This window comes from Carassius auratus, unplaced genomic scaffold, assembly GCF_003368295.1.
Source record: "Carassius auratus strain Wakin unplaced genomic scaffold, ASM336829v1 scaf_tig00217741, whole genome shotgun sequence".
In the NCBI taxonomy this organism is placed as follows: domain Eukaryota; kingdom Metazoa; phylum Chordata; class Actinopteri; order Cypriniformes; family Cyprinidae; genus Carassius; species Carassius auratus.
In genome coordinates, this window is record NW_020529221.1 from 24,634 (window position 1) to 41,636 (window position 17,003).

Below are 17,003 nucleotides of genomic sequence, written 5' to 3' on the forward strand. Positions count from 1 at the left end.
GGATGGATTTCTTCAAAAAATACTCCAAGTTCCCTTGGTGAGAGAAGTTCTAGATGTTCTAGATGTGTGTTCTGTGCTGCTTATGTCTCATAACTAAAATAAAATAAAATAAAAAGCTTAAATTTGTACTGACTGACTTTACACTGTGTGTAAAGACAAACATTCAGAACAGTTTTGTAGTGATGAATGGTACTGAAAAAAGAATATATGTTGGAAAACGTTGGATATGTGGCAAGGGTGATTGGATTGACCTTATTGGAAAAACCAAATGCTGCTGGAGATAGAATCTTGCCAAATCGCTTCTGTACACAGAGCGGGAGGCTGGTGTCTTTTGTTTGCAAATTTGATTTTTGGCAGCGTAATTAATTACTCTAATTTACATATTAATGTACTCATTTAACACTAATAATTTGTCCTTCAAGTTATTAGTAGCAGCAAAGCCTTCAAAACCATTTTACAATCCCACTTGTTTTGTGACTAAATACTGCATTTTTTCATCACAATGACACGTTCTTGGCCTTGGGCCCCACGAGTGGCTCAGTGAGCAGACAGCTGTGAAACATGATGCAAGGAAGGCTGAGCATAACTCACATTTAGTCGGCCGCTCCAGTTTCCGTCTCCCTCGTTTCTTGTGAGGCAGAGTTGGCAGTGTCTCCTCTTCATATTTCTCGGAGTCCTGGCTGGAGACAAATCCGTTCTCCAGGGATGGGCTCAGGCTTGAATCAGAGGCCGACTCGGCGTGACAGCCCGACTGGCGTGGGAGCCCGTTTTCTGCAGAATTCTTGTCCAGTGTGGGGTGGCGACCTTCACACGATTTGTTCTCATGCCTCTCAACATCTCCATTCTGGGACTGCAAAGACGACTGGGGCTCCACCCCTTTTTGCTGCTTAGCCACGCCCACCAGCTGATCCACTGGCCCGTAACACTCCACCTGCAGCAGAAAATTTCATAATCAGATTGGACAGTCATGCATCTACAACCTATTATTAATCAGAAGCTCTAGATTAATAGATTCAAGCACAATAGATTCAATATTTAATTAAATATGCCCTCCGACACACAATGAACCAAATTTACCATAACAATCCTCTTTTGTAATAATAATAAGCTTCATAACTCTACAAATGTCAACATGCAAAAACAAAAAGCCCAAAAAACAGAACTCAATATATTTGAAAAAAAACATACTTAACTTACACACTGAAAAATAAGCACCAGAAGGTTAAAATGAATACAGAAATAAATATTTATTTTCCACTCTAGTACATATGTAATATTTAATATTTTAAAGTACCATTTTTTATATGCGTCTATAACGACACAAAGTCAAATAATCAGATGTCATTCAATAACCGCCTTGACGTCTTAAGCAAACGGTAATTAATTAGACTGATTCAAATCTTGTGAGTCATTAAAGGCATCATTAATTCCTGCATACGACACTGTTTGCTCTGTATGTTTATGTTTTGCATGCAGCCAGTGAAGATGACGCAAATTAGAAGGTGTTTTGTCATCATAGGTTTTTGTTAGGGATTTTCCATGATGCAGTAGATTCAGTGCCTGTGCTAACAGTGCATGAAACCCTGAAATTTTATTTTCAGAATTGCATCATCTTGTAACATCGCTCTAACAAGGTAGAGGATGAGGATTTTAATAACACTGTCATTAAAGCACCCCCGCTTTTTATAGAAACTGCTTTTCCAGAAGGGTTCCTGATAATAACAACCATATACCTTTACTTACTTCAAAGTGGTTATGAATCACAGAGCACAAATTAAAGAGGAAGACCCGAGTTGCAGTAAAAAGTCAAATCTTTCATTTGCAGTCTAGGCCTCGTCTTTCGTCTGCTCAGTCTAAGGCCATTTCCGATGTCCTTGTGTTGACATCTAATCTACCTATCTGAACCATCTAATCTAATCAGAAACAAAGAAGATACGGAAGCTCTTCCTACATATTAAGTGAAATGTGAGTACAATTTTGCTATGGATCTGTCTACAAGGAAACAGAAAAATAGCACAATAAATAACTACTTCTACTTTACTATTACTGCAGTATGGACATAAAGAGTAGAGCTTTAAAGCTACATAAACTACACAATTATCATTCAACGTGTCCCATATGATGCCACATTTCAAGTCTCCTGAGGTCTTTGCTTTGTGTGCCTTCAAGAGAAACTGACAGTGTAAAAAAATATATATATATTAATTTAGGGCTGTCACTTTTTTGTAACCACGATTTTTAAGACATAAGTTTTCATTGATCGATTGTAAAGAGCAGAGCGTTTTTTTATTCACTATATGTCCAGCTGTTGAGAAGACGCGCTCCGACCGCACTGATGTCCCAAGGACGCTCAGGTACAGCTCCGCAAGGTGGGGGTATTACTGCCATTTTTCCCACCACAAAAGCCGGTCAGCTTGCAATGGTCCTTTTCATAACTCAGAATCTCCTGTAACTAGATGCGTGAATGAGGCGAATTCACATCTGCCATGCCGCGAGACCTCCAGAAGCGGCGTGTAAGTCTTTACATTGACTTAACATTGAAATCATTCATGCCAGACACTTATTCGCGTTTGGTGTGAACGCAGCGTAAGAGGTCGCTTTCGACGTCACTGGCACGTAAAATTGCTGGTATTTTCTGTCTAGCTTCCGCAAGGCATACTGCACTTTTGGATTTCTTTATTTTCTTTCTCTGCTTGTTTGTAAGTTTTGTTACATCTATATTTTTTAATTGTTGAATTATTTTAAAATTAATAGTGTACATATTTGGTTAAAATCGATTTTCGATTTTTAAGACATAAGTTTTCATTGAATCGATTGTAAAAGAGCAGAGCGTTTTTTATTCACTATATGTCCAGCTGCTGAGAAGACGCGCTCCGACCGCACTGATGTCCCAGGGACGCTCAGGTACAGCTCCGCAAGGTGGGGGTATTACTGCCATTTTTCCACCACAAAAGCCGGTCAGCTTGCAATGGTCCTTTTTATAACTCAGAATCTCCTGTAACTAGATGCGTGAATGAGGCGAATTCACATCTACCATGCCGCGAGACCTCCAGAAGCGGCGTGTAAGTCTTTACATTGACTTAACATTGAAATCATTCATGCCAGACACTCTATTCGCGTTTGGTGTGAACGCAGCATAAGAGGTCGCTTTCGACGTCACTGGTGCATAAAATTGCTGGTTTTCTGTCTAGCTTCCGCAAGGCATACTGCACTTTCGGATTCTTTATTTTCTTTCTCTGCTTGTTTGTAAGTTTTGTTACATCTATATTTTTTAATTGTTGAATTATTTTAAAATTAATAGTGTACATATTTGGTTAAAATCGATTCCCTATTTTCATTTTCGAAACTTTTTTTGGTTGGTCCGATCGATTGTGCAATCGATTTTCGAACTAAAAGTGACAGCCCTAATATATATATATATATATATATATATATATATATATATATATATATATATATATATATAAATATATATATATATATATATATATATATATATATATATATATATATATATAAATATATATATATATATATATATATATATATATATATATATATATTCAATAATCAGATCTAGTTTAAAAATGTTGGCAGTGTTTTTTAACTATCACTTATAAACTATTTATTAATATTTTAAATTAGCTATCCCTATATTATTATTGTTTTATTTTAATTTAAGTTTTAGTAATTTGTTTTGTGCTTTTGTCACTTTGTGTTTTTGTGTTTAATATTTCTACTTCAAAGGGGTTTTTAAGTTTAAGTATTTTTCTTTCAGCTTATGGTTTTCATTTTTATTTTATATTTATTTATTTTTTGTTTTTTTATTTATAGTTCTGGTTTTAATTTTAATTAACAATAATACTTAGAAATTGCTCACAACACACTCATTTGTTTTTCACTTAACGATACGGTAACAACAGATAAAGCTCACAGATTTTAAGCGAGTAAAGTCTTAAATTTGTTTTGTTCCTCACAAATCACTATCAAATAACTTTAAAACACTTAAAATAAAGCACACAATACAGTAAAAAACAGTAATGTGATTTTTTTTTCAAAATCAAAATAACTACTTTGTTTTATTATAATATATTTTTATATATATTTTATTACTAATATATCTTAAAATGTAGTTATATCTAATATATTTTAAATATATATATTTTTGTATATTCTATTTTTGTTTTCCCTGTGAATTTTCAACAAAACAAAAGAAATTGAAATAGACATTTTGATATTATACATTATACATCAATTTTTACTGCATCATTGATGTATAAGACTAATACAAAATAATTTCTTAAAAATATTATATGGTACCATCTAGAAGAATAAAAATGCCATCACGCCACCTCAACTACACAAAGGCCCTGTGCTGTATGACTATACATCCTGTAGTCAAAGTGATTAATCTTTAACCTTCACATAAATCACTCATCGAATCCAACCACCTGCTTAGCATGTGCGCGAGAAGCCAGACTGCGTTGAGAGGCTGGGGTGTTTTATGTAGTACGATTTCACAAAGCTAAAGACAGACCATTCTGTTTTTGCTTCACATTTTGAAATCATGCAGTTTTAATGCGATATGCGATATGATGCGATTTCAAGTTTTTCTTTCTCTTTGGATTGTTATAAGCTGTTCGTAAAAAGATAAGATCCCTAAAGTTGCAAAGACTAAAGTCTATAACCCAAAGAGATATTCTCAATAAAAGTTTAGACTCATCCATGCATTAATAAAATGCCTCGTTTAAACACGCCCCCACATGTCTATGTCACTATGTTGGAAGATTTACAAAATGCCGCCAAAATGTTCATGCAAATAAAGAAGGAGTAACTTTGATTCTCACTGATGCTGCCGGAGCCATGTTGTGGACTGAACTGTTTTGTTGTGAAAGCAAAACTACTTTGTTTGTTCTTCCAAAAGAGGACACAACTAGAAATCAGTGGTTAAGTTGTATTTATAACATTGTTCCAGAACAGTTCAACCCAAATATTCAGATGTGTGCAGCACATTTTATGGAGAACTGTTTTCCAGATCCTGAAAGAGAAGACTACAATGCTGGCTCTTCTGACTCACAGTCTGTAAGTAAGTTTATATATTTAAAGAATTTCCACTGATGACTCAAACGCGAGTTTTTGCAAGCAGCGCTTGTTGGTTGTCATTTCTCTGATCACAAATGTAGACATGGTTTTATGTTTATGCAGCATGATGCAACACATGTAAAAGACAGTATAAATCATTATAATCTGTAATTATGTCGCCACTGGATGCTAAAAAATGGCCCGTTTGTAATGGTTGATATAGTTTTTGTCTTGTGTTCTGACCGGGACATGCATCACAGTACTGCAAGGGGCATAACATTTCTGTCACAGGCTTTAGTTATTCAGCCAATCACACACACTGGATAGGTGGCCAATCAGAGCACACCTCACTTTTCAGAACGATAAACTTTGTAAAAAAACAATTATGCATTTCAGAAGGCGGGGCATAAAGGAGAAACAATAATGTACAGTATGTGGAAAATAATGTGTTTTTTTGAACCTTAAACCACAAACCACATTTCATTACACCAAATACACAAAATAATGTTCTTTTTATGGGTTCATATGACCCATTTAAATAACTTTTTTTGGATCAATTCATGATTACATTTTTTTAAATGGCTATGAAACATAAAGGTGCAAAAGTGAAAGAATATGGAAATGTTATTTTATATGTGATTATTCAATTTCTGTATCTGAACACCTGCAAACATAAATCAAGTCCTAAATCATTTAATTTGTATCTTTGTTTCTAATATCAGTGGGTGTTATTGCTTGTAATTTGTTCATTTTATTCTTATTTACTGACTGTTCACTTGATTGAACTTTATAATTGTCAGTAGTTTTGGCTGTTGTATTGAAATTGAAATGGAGAATTGTAAAACTGAATTTCTATCTAAAATTTGGCTTATTTATTCAAAATAAGATAACGTAGATCCAAAAACAATGTTCAAGGGAACTATTAAATTTGTTTTGTGGCAGGGAAATATTGTCAGGGCAAGTAATAATTTGAACCATTGGCCTGACTGTGCAAATTATAATAATCCTTAGCATTGAGCCCTGAACAGTCACAACAACCACTTATACAAACCTGTATAATCTTTCATTCTGTAGAACATAAAATAAGATATTTTGTAAAATGTTGGTAACTAAACAATTTTGGTGCTCACTGATTTCCATTGTATGGATGGAAAAAAACCTGCCTTTTTCAAAATGTCTTCTTTTATGTTCCACAAAGTATAGAAAGTCATACAGGTTTGGATCACCATGAGGGCAAGTAGATGATGACAGAATTTTACAATGCCCTGGCACCCACCTCACCCAAGCATTGGAATTGCAAATTTTACATGAAAAATGCATGTTGTCTTCAAAAAATATAAAAACCTAACCCTGGAAAACCATGAAACAACGGCATTGCCTGCAGTCCAGTGATGAAAACAATGTGTTATGCTTTGATATTAGCACCGTCCTTATGACCTAGAAAAAAATTCGCCCATCTGCTGCACAAAAGTTTAGAATAAGAATGGAGCGGGGTTGTTTGTAAGTCCAACTTCCTTGTCTAAAAATACACTGTGGAAAACAATGCTATTACTGTTCAAGATGAAAAATAAAGGCAAAAAAGTCCCAGTCATCACTCTTGATACGTCACTTAGAGCCTCGTCTTCCCCAGGCGGCTTCACAAATCCAAACCGTTTCAGAGAGGCAGTCAAACATAGAATGCTAACAAAGTCCTCCACATCAGCAGTCAGCACCTCTACGAGAGATGACACAAACATTATTCTATCTGTCTTCACAAGGCTTACATTTCACAGAGTAAGACATCGCTCTCCTCGCAGGACCGCAATTACCTGTTGAAGGAATGGGATAGGAGGATAATACAATCAGAAAGTCCTCAGGGGAAGGCAGGAGAGGATGTGGGGCAACCGAACATCCACATGCCCTGACATGCCCTCTCTGGATTAATTATGCAAGAGCGCAGATTATTTTCAAAAAACAGGAATACTGGCTCCAGAGAAAGGGGGATGTTTACCAGGGACTGGACGTGTAAAAGAACTGACGTTCTCCCGATATTCACAGGGCAAAGGTTTTATGACATCTCTTTAGGGCTCAGTGAGAAAGATAATCTATAGTGCGGTCCCATGACCGAGGACATACTCCTACCTAACAATGGCCCTGCGCTGTTTATCATTAAGGTGCAAAACAACCAGTAATGTGGTCTCAAAGACACAGACAAAGCGGTTGTAATGTATTTCATATCACACTGTAAGATATATTTTAGCTAAGACATCAAGCCACAATTGAGCACAGACAAAGCCGGCCGCACACTCTCCGAAAAGCACCAAAACTAGGAATCGAATCACCATACAGGTTAAAGTTCACTTCAGATTTGATGTGTTTAGTGTTTTGTGCCAGACTGTACAATAAATGGACCATATGCACGGAGCTCTATTTAGAACTTCCGGATAAAGATAAGCCAGCTCGCAATCTTCCGGCGAAGCTCATTTTATATGTGCTATATATAGGTAGAGACTCTCACAGAAATCTCTCCTGCCTCATTCTTATCAGAAACTGAGAAACAAAACAATTGCAATACCGTACATAATGATAGCGGAATTAAAATACAGTTTCATGTTATTAAATAACATATAATTTTATATGCAGTCTGGTAATCCCAGGAAAGTACCCAGACACATAACTGGACAAATAAACACTATCGTAACTGTTTAGGCAGTTATGCTAATCTCCTAAACGACATCGCAATGGTACTCTAGATAATAAACCTCTTAATTCATGAAAACATTTTTTAAAATCATACAACAATATAAAGCATTTATTATTTCTCAACGTTTGTAAAATTTACATTATTAAAGGTTCACTTTCTAATTCATGAAGACGACATGAAGAAACGTGTCAAAAAACGTATAACGGCAAAACAAAGACTTTTTGAGATGAAAATGAAATTACTGTTATAGCTACGAGATGGCAGCAGAATAAATTAATTGTCATTTAAATAAATAAATAAGTCCAGACAACAGCCTATAATGCTGAATTATTTAAATTTAAATACAAATCAAATAAGTTATAAAAAATAAATAATGCATTGAATATTTTTGAATGTTAAGATTTATTTTAAAAACTACATTAAGTTTTATTCAAAGACTTGTTGCTGCTGTAGTTTTGTTAGTCTGAATCACTTAATAATTTATTTTGACATAAGCTCGTTAGATGATTCATTCCGTAGCCACTGTCAATCATAGCAATAACTCGCGGCATGATTTAATGGATTCCCTCACGTAAATTTTTAATTCGTGTTTATCTTTCCTGAAATGGTATACGTAGACGTTTGGTCATTTTAGACAAACAAAACTTTTCTCCAAATTGTGAATGAATTAGGTAGAGAAACCACGCAAAGGACGCTCCCTTTACGGCATAGTGTAGTTGACCGGAAATGACTGAGCTGGCTTATCTAAAACCAGGAAGTAATTGTCCAAATGGTCAATTGTAGCCAAGCAACCAGCCACAATTCAGCATTGACCAAGCTGATCAAACACTGTACAAAAAGCACCAGATGCGTCATTCTGAACTTGTGTTCTCAAGTTCCACAAGATGGACGGAAGAATGTGCAATGTGTTCAATGTTTCATGACAGACTGTACAATAAGTTGTAGCCAAGAACACGGAGTAAATTCAATGCCACATATATTTTATATCTTAACATTCAAAAATATTCAATGCATTATTTATTTTTTATAACTTATTTGATTTGTATTTAAATATAAATGAAAAAGAGCAAAAGCAATGATTTTGCAACATATATTTCTATGGCCATAGCAACTAATTTATTTGAAAGGCTACTTTTATTTTGAGGTCCGGTCCTGGACACAGTAGCGTCGCAAGGGCTGTGCCAAGTGTGCGACCGCACAGGGCCTTACGCCTCTGGAGGGCCTCGCTCCTGACCTCGCTCCTGGCCTGTAGTTTATGTCTTGTTTTTCACCCATTTTGTCCTTTGAAAGACTAAAATAGTCATAGCTTATAGACATTTTAAGACTCTGTATATAAGAAAGAGTAATGCTGTTAGTTGTTAGGATGACAAAAAGTTTTAAAAGTTAAACTTTCCAAAGTCGAGCCTGAAGCTTCGCTGCGCTTCACCAAAACCCGCCCTTTACACACCCCTCAGAACAACGTCATACAACCCCTTCATTTCACCAACAAAGAGAAGTTATCAGAAAACTAATAAGTAAAAAGCGGCCATTTGTTTGCATGCTTTGTTAAATATTTAAATTAAAAAGTATCAATGTTTTACTATAGAATAAGTGATACATTGATCGTAATTAATTAATTTATTAGGACTAAAAATTAGTCACACAGAAATAAATTTAACTCTTATTTCATTTATTCATTTTTAACGCTTTAACGTTATGAAAATAGCTTGCTTATTCAGTCGAGTCTGTGTCTGTTTATTTGTAGCCACAGTAGCCGTCACATTTAGAATGAATGATAATATCTCTATTTTTATAAAAGCTCCCGAACAAAAACCATTATTATATCTTTATGACATAGGCTACGTGGAGCTAAACTCTCGAGACGAGACTTATGACAGATTATATGAATTACTAAATAAATACACTATTGTGATAGAGATTAAGAAGGTGTCGTCTGATTTCTCCAAGTGGTCATATTTACCATGTTTACTATGGTAACGTTAATGCCTAGCGTGCATAGTCTTTTGCATCGCTTATAAATATTTCTGCCTTGTATGGTGATTATAATCCACATCGGATCAAATTATTTCAAACACTCGCTGCTGACTAAAAGTGAGCTTTGGGCTCAACTTATTTAAAAAAGTTTTTAATGCTAGTGTTATAGCTGTATGCTTTATGAAATGATCCGCGGTGCTGACACTCTCCAGACGTGGAGAAACTCTGCCTTTGTTCATAACCACCCCTCTAGCCCCAGCTGGCCCACTTTGACCCAAGATTTTCGTCGGGCCAAAAAACAGAGGAAGCACTGACGAGGCATGATCAAGCACCGGAAATGACAGTGGAAACGTGACTGGCCCTGGCACGCATTAGCACGCCCCGCTTTTGGCCCAACAGTGGAAAAACGGCTATTGAGAGTTGTGTAAGTAGTACTATATTAAAACTGTTTTACGATAGAAATGTTCAGCGACCGACAGTAATATCTATCTAGTGGTGCAAACTTTTTATGAAATTTCACCATTTTGAATTGATAATATGCAATCATGATTCATGTAATTCATAAATGAATGTGACGAGATATTTGCGATTTCGACTATTAGACGAATGTGCACAATATTATTTTCAAATAGTGTAAATTGATTACGATCTTACAGTTCTTATGAGTTTGTGCATGTGCATGTGCAAGCTTGTCAGTGAGCATGGCATCACAATCGATCAGATGCTGTTAAAGTTGCGTTCGTTACTATAGCAACCCACCCACACACACACAAACACACACACAAAATTGCAGAGGTCCTCATACGTCAACTTTGCACAGGGCCTCGCACCCCCCTTGAGATGGCACTGCCTGGACATGTCTCCCTGGAAGTTACGTCATCGGTCCGAGATGCAGATTACAACTGATCAAGGCACCATTGTTGAGCAGAGGCATGCACTTATTCAATAGGTTTAAAACATGCATGGCTTTTATTTTCATGTGCAAATCTTTATTTTGTTTTGCAATACTTCAATTCTTTTGCAAGAATATGTGGCATTGAATTGACGCCATAATTATATTTTATCTATGTGAAACATAGATTGGTCACAAAATACAAACTTATCATTGAAAAATGCATCAAATCATCCAGCCTAGGGTGAAGTCAGTAAGTATATAAACAACCATTTTGGAAGAATATGTACTTTAGTGAACACCTATGTGAGTGGTGCTCAGTGGCGTGAAAGGATTTTAATCTGCCAGTTTGCACACACTTATAATGAAACTGTGTTCAAATTTCATCAGTCTTATTGGTTCTTCCGTACACATGAGGTGTAAGAGCCGTGTAGAAATGCAATCAACACTTGCTGACACTGCCAGACTTTTATTGGAGGCTAAGATTCACCACAAAAATTAAATCACAGTCAATGAACATGTTTCCCAAAATCATCATTAGCTGACCAGGGAAACAAGTTTCATTGAACTCTATTGATAATGACAGAACTTGCGATGATATTTGGTTTTGGGAAACGCACCCTTGTGGGGTTTTTAGTTTCCTTGCATTGGGGGATTTTGCTAGGCTCAAGTCAAGAGATTACCTTCAAAATATGGCTCAGGTTTCAGAAGCTCTAAACTGACAATCCTGAGCATTGAAGCTTCTAGCATAAGTTTCTGTGCATAGAGCTTCTAACACATTAAAACTGTCTTTCTGCTCTGCAAAAAAAAAAACATTTTAGTTCATAAGTCAGAAACATCTTTCATGTTGGAAAGTTTTGAACTTAACATTGCCTAAAGCAAGTTTCTCTCACTGAGAGAGAAGTTTTCAGCATATGTGGGCTTGTTATAGCTTCATTTGACCAGAAGCACTAACTATGCATTAGTCTATAGGAGTCTTTGTGTGTTTTGTTGTCCACCAGGTGCAAATCACAAGTTTGTCCAATTGAAAAGAAATGTGTCATTACCAGCAACCTCATGTTTGCCTGTTTACCCGTTCCCTACCACTGCCAAAACTAGCGCCTGGTGGATAAACGAAAATAAACCAAATCCCAAGGGAAGTTGGGTGTTTTGTGGTTTGGTTGAGTGTTGAGAGCTCAGTCTCTAGGATACTCACGGGGAGGTGCTTGCGTTTGCGGCCAGGCCGTCCAACCTTGCGGACAGGAGTGCAGAGCGAAGGCATCTCGTCAATAATCACGGTGTCCATTCTAGAGCTCTCATTCTAAACAGACAGAAATGCACATTAATTAACTATTATTGCTTGACCAGAGCCCTTACTGGCTCATATTCTAGCTCTCCGGCACATGGCCATTTTGAGTTCCATGGATAATATAAATAAAAGTATTATTTATTTTTGTAATATTGTAATTTTCATGGGTCACATTATTCGTTTCATTCCAAAACTTTTTCCAAATACACTTAAGAAAACTGTAGATATTTATTAATTTTGAATTCTACTGATATAAGATATATGATATGAATTTTTTTATTATTTTTTTTACTAGGGACACACAATATAGTGGTACAGTTATCAGCCTATTTTAAGTTTTTTATGTTTCACTTTTTGGAGATAGATTCATAGAATTCATAGATTCATGTTCAAAGGTTTGTGGGGTTGGTAAGTTGTTTTTCGAAGTCTTTTATGCTTGCCAAGGCTGCATTTATTTGATCAAAAATACAGTAGAGACAATATTATTGTGAAATATTAGGAAAATTCTAATTTGTTTTCTATTGTAATTTTTTTTGCGGTGATGGTAAAGCTGAAATTACAGCAGCCATTACTTCTGTATTTAGTGTCACATGATCCTTTAGAAATTGCTCAAGAATAATTAATTATTTATTATTTTTTATATTTATATTAAATTTTATTTTTTTTTTAAAGGTGTTTAATATTTTGTGGAAACCATGATTTTTTTCAGGATTCTAGAGATTTTAAAAGAACAGCATTTATTTAAAATAAAGGTATTATTATTTATTTATTTTTATAATAAAAATAGTGTATTTGTGCCTTCTCATTTCTCTATTTTTACATTTATATTATTATCATCCAGTGCTCACTTGAATGTAATCTTTAAAAATATTAATAATTCATTAGCACTGGTTAATGTGATGTTAATCTCAAAATTAACATCCATTTTTCATACTGTAAATTATAATGTTGTAATGCTGAAGACGTTTCACAATGTTATTATCTTTACTGCATTTTTGATCAAATAAAGATGTCCAAAAAAAACTTACCAACCCCGCAAACTGGTATCCAAAACTTGATACAGATAATTAAAAAATACACATATTTTTAAATATTTAATATCGGCCGATAACTGATACGATATCACTATATTTTGTGTCCCATATAATATTATTTTTTTATGCATGTAAAAAAAATTGTAGAGTTAAAAAATGTAGAGTTAAATATTGTCCATTTTATAATTTTATCAGCCAAAACATGAAAATAATTATCAGTTTATCAGCATTGGAAAGAATTTGAATATCGGTTCATCCTTTTTTATTTATTTTTTTACAGTAACTTAACCACACCAAAATATTGCAGTTGACACCAAGACCTAATTTTTTAATGAAAAGATTTATAATATCATTCTACATCTCTTACGTCAAGGTTACTTAGATAATGAGAAAAGCCAGTGTTTGAATGGCATCTTCCTTAGCAGAGATAAAGTGCGGTTTGATACAGCCGTGGAGAGATGCTGAACTCTCTGGACTCTTTCCTGACACAATTACAAAGACATTCAGTGGTTCATTCTCTCCCCTTATTCACTTTCTCTTTGTTTAACACAACTGTGTCCTCCCTCCTCAACAATAGCCACCCTCAGTCCAGCCAAGCACCCTAGGGTGGACGGGAGAGAAAAGATGATCCTAATGTAGCCGCTGCAGCAGCTTCAGGGCTGGGCTGAATGAAACCACCGGCTCTAAATCAGAATGCTAATGAGGATGCTGTCCCCGTCTGCCATGACTACTGAGAAGTCCAGCATGGCTGAAAGATGGCGGGACACCGTTGGAATTTCTTCTTATTAAATGCATAACAAAACTGATATGAATCTAAATAAGCAGAGTACAAATAGCACCTCAAGTACTAAGATAAGCATTAGACACAGATGCCTTAAAAATGCACTATTAAACTCAAATGTAAATTATATTTTAAATTATTAAAATATATTCATATTTAAAATGTGATGCATATTTATTTCTTTTATTTTTCCATTAATCTATTCATTTAAAATCTGAATTCTGGAGAGTTAGCATTCACTCTATTCGTGTGAAGGTCTTTCCACATATTTTATGACTAATAAACCCTGCTAGCCTCACGCAATGTTCTCATTACGATACAAATAAACAAACAACGTGTTTAAACAAACAAAAACAAAGGGTGTGCACAGAAATCGACATTGCCTTGTGTGAACTCAGTAACACTGTCTACATCCTTGCTCTATTTCTGTCGGCAGCCGGTTATTTAAGGCAAGAACTGTTGCCAAGCAACAGGACTGCGAGCGTAGCGCGGGTCCATGGGTGCAGGGGCAGGGAAGAATGAATTCCCCCGTAAATCAGGCGAACGGCAGCCTCTCCAACACAAGCCAACACCCACGTCACTAAACACTCGTACGAAACAGAGCAGGCACCATCTCTGATAACAGTGTACTCATGTTTACTATTTATGTTGACCAGAGCCTCTACGGTGACACCTGATAGCCCCGCAAGTCACCGCCATGGAAATAAATCACGACAAATTATCATGATATCATACTGAATGAAATACCGTACTGATGGATTTGAGGAGAGACTTAAAGGGACAGTTCACCCAAAAATGTTATTCTGTGAAATGTAAAAACAAGATGCTTTCAGAAATATGTTTTTACTTTTGTTCATACAATGAAAGTCACCAAAACTGTTTGGCTCTTCATGAGGGTGAGTAAATGACGACAGAATTTTCATTTTTGGGTGAACTGGCCCTTTAATTTTGATACGAAACGTGTCAGACATCTGGAAAATGGAAATGGGTAAAAAATTAATCATGCAAGAAAATGAATGAATATGCATTTATTCAGGAAAACAAACACTTTAACAAGTAATCTATTTGGTATAGATACAAATAAGACTATTTAAGACTTAAATTTATGAACAAATGAACGCATAATGAGTAAAAAGTACTGTTAGCAGTTGCTCCTACTGGCTGAATATTATAACGTGTTCAAGTCACGTCATAATTACTGCAATTACTAGGACTTTCTAGTCTGAGTTGTTCACATCCTCCGAATTATGGCACTAATAGTATTGTCCAAATGTATCTGTTTAAAAACACAATACATCAAGTAACGTTTTTTACTCAAATTTATAAACATGTAGTTTATTCCGCGCAACATTAGATAATTATTCACCTTTGTGCTAGCAACATTAAACTGTATTGTACGGCTTTCGTTTCTTTCAGAATATTCTTCATATTCTTGCATTATTAAGAAATCAACAATACGAAATGATAGGATAATTAATAAACAGACATTTCGAGTGTTTCTACGTGATGTTGAAGCTGTCAGGTGGAACAAGTTGGAAGATCTCACAAAATGTTTCAAGTTGTAATTGTGAGTTCTACAAAGATGTGAAGGATATTTTGCAAGTAGAATCTCATAATTACGGTAATTCCGCGATGGCATGAACGCACGGTAACACTTTACTTAACCCTTGTATAATGCATTATTAAGGGTTATTAAAGGGTATAATGCATTATAATTATTCATAACGTGCATTGTAATATATTATATCATGTTGTAAATAATTATAACTGAATTTGGAATGCATAGTGTAACAATGAACTGATAAAGTGTTATAATATATTAACTGTGATTACAATTATTCATGAGATTGTACGATGCATTATAAGGTGTATTACAAGGCATAATTAAATTAATGCATACTTTTATAATGCGTTATACATAAAGGCTTTAAGTCAAATTTTACCAGCATACCTTTATGCTAGTTAACATTAAAAATGCCAGAATCATTAATATTAGTTTAAGGATTGCGTGTTGCATGAAGATTCATAACGTCACCACCACTTTTGAAATTATTGTAACAAACATTTTAACAAAATTCTAGTTTTGGCATATGCAAACTAAAGCTTTCGAAACACAAGACACTTCAGTGACAGATGTGGTAGTTAGCCTAAAAATGTCCAGGGACTCATTAACCTCTTACCATTTGATTTCCGTTCGTGTCACAGTTGATGTCGGAGCTCTTGAATGCGGCGGCGGTGGTAACTGAGCTGGACGGCATCGCCAAATGAGTGACTGTTGAATACAATGCAAAAGAAAATAAAAATAAAAGATGAAAAATAGGGGATAAAATGATGACCCTCCTTCTCTAGGATCCCTGTGGAAAGGAACACAATAATCAGAAGAAACCGCACTCGGATACAATTTTCAGAATAAAAAGACACATTCAGAAGATCAGAATAATACACTCATTTCACAATAAAAAGTTGCCCTCATATAAGATGAGGTGCTTTCAAACTTATAATGCCAAACAGACTTCTTAATGTCTGATAAGTGAATAAAACATTGGTGTGTATTCAAATAATTGGGAATTGTGCATGGGAAATCAACCTTAATTACATTTAATGTTTCAATCTAATGCACGAGAAATAATATATTGTTGACTCGAAAAACCCTTCTCTGAGGTGAAATACGAACTCTTTACTTCATGGTATTTCCCTTTTTCTTCCTCAGAGCGGTTTTAAAGTGATCTGTACATTTTATTCTTCACTCCCATGTATGTGTGCCTCACTGTGCTTTCTCTACAAGTAGGACACCAAAGTCCCATGAAATTAGATTAGAGGTCAATAAATTAGGCGACTCTATAGTTAAAGGAATAGTTCACCAAAAAAATGAATAATCTGTGTTCTGAATTCTTAACGTACTGTAATGTACTTCCAAACTCTTTTCTTCCAGTGAAAAAAAGAGGTTTATCAGAATGTCCATGCCGTTCTTTTCCAGACAATTAAATTCAGTAGTGACCAGGGGGCTGTGAAGCTCCAAAATTGACAAGAAGCATCATAACAGTCATCTGAATGACTTGTGCGCTATATCAAAATTTATATTATAACTTTCTTAGTGAACCAATTTTTTATTTTTTTTTTTAACTCTGAAATCTAATAACGTTTACAGTTTTATTCAAATATTACATATTTGAGGCTTGACATCTATTATGTCAAACGTCTTATAGTGTCACTGGCTTGTGAATGACATGAGTGTGAATAAATGACAGTATTTAAATTTTTGGGTGAAC

The 17,003-nt window shown here is 35.1% G+C and overlaps 1 pseudogene; it reads right to left on the reverse strand.

The window, feature by feature from the left end:
• LOC113102588 (DNA (cytosine-5)-methyltransferase 3A-like) overlaps window positions 1-16,076 on the reverse strand; it is a 38,027-nt pseudogene extending 21,951 nt beyond the window's left edge.
• Window positions 16,077-17,003: the final 927 nt, after the last annotated feature.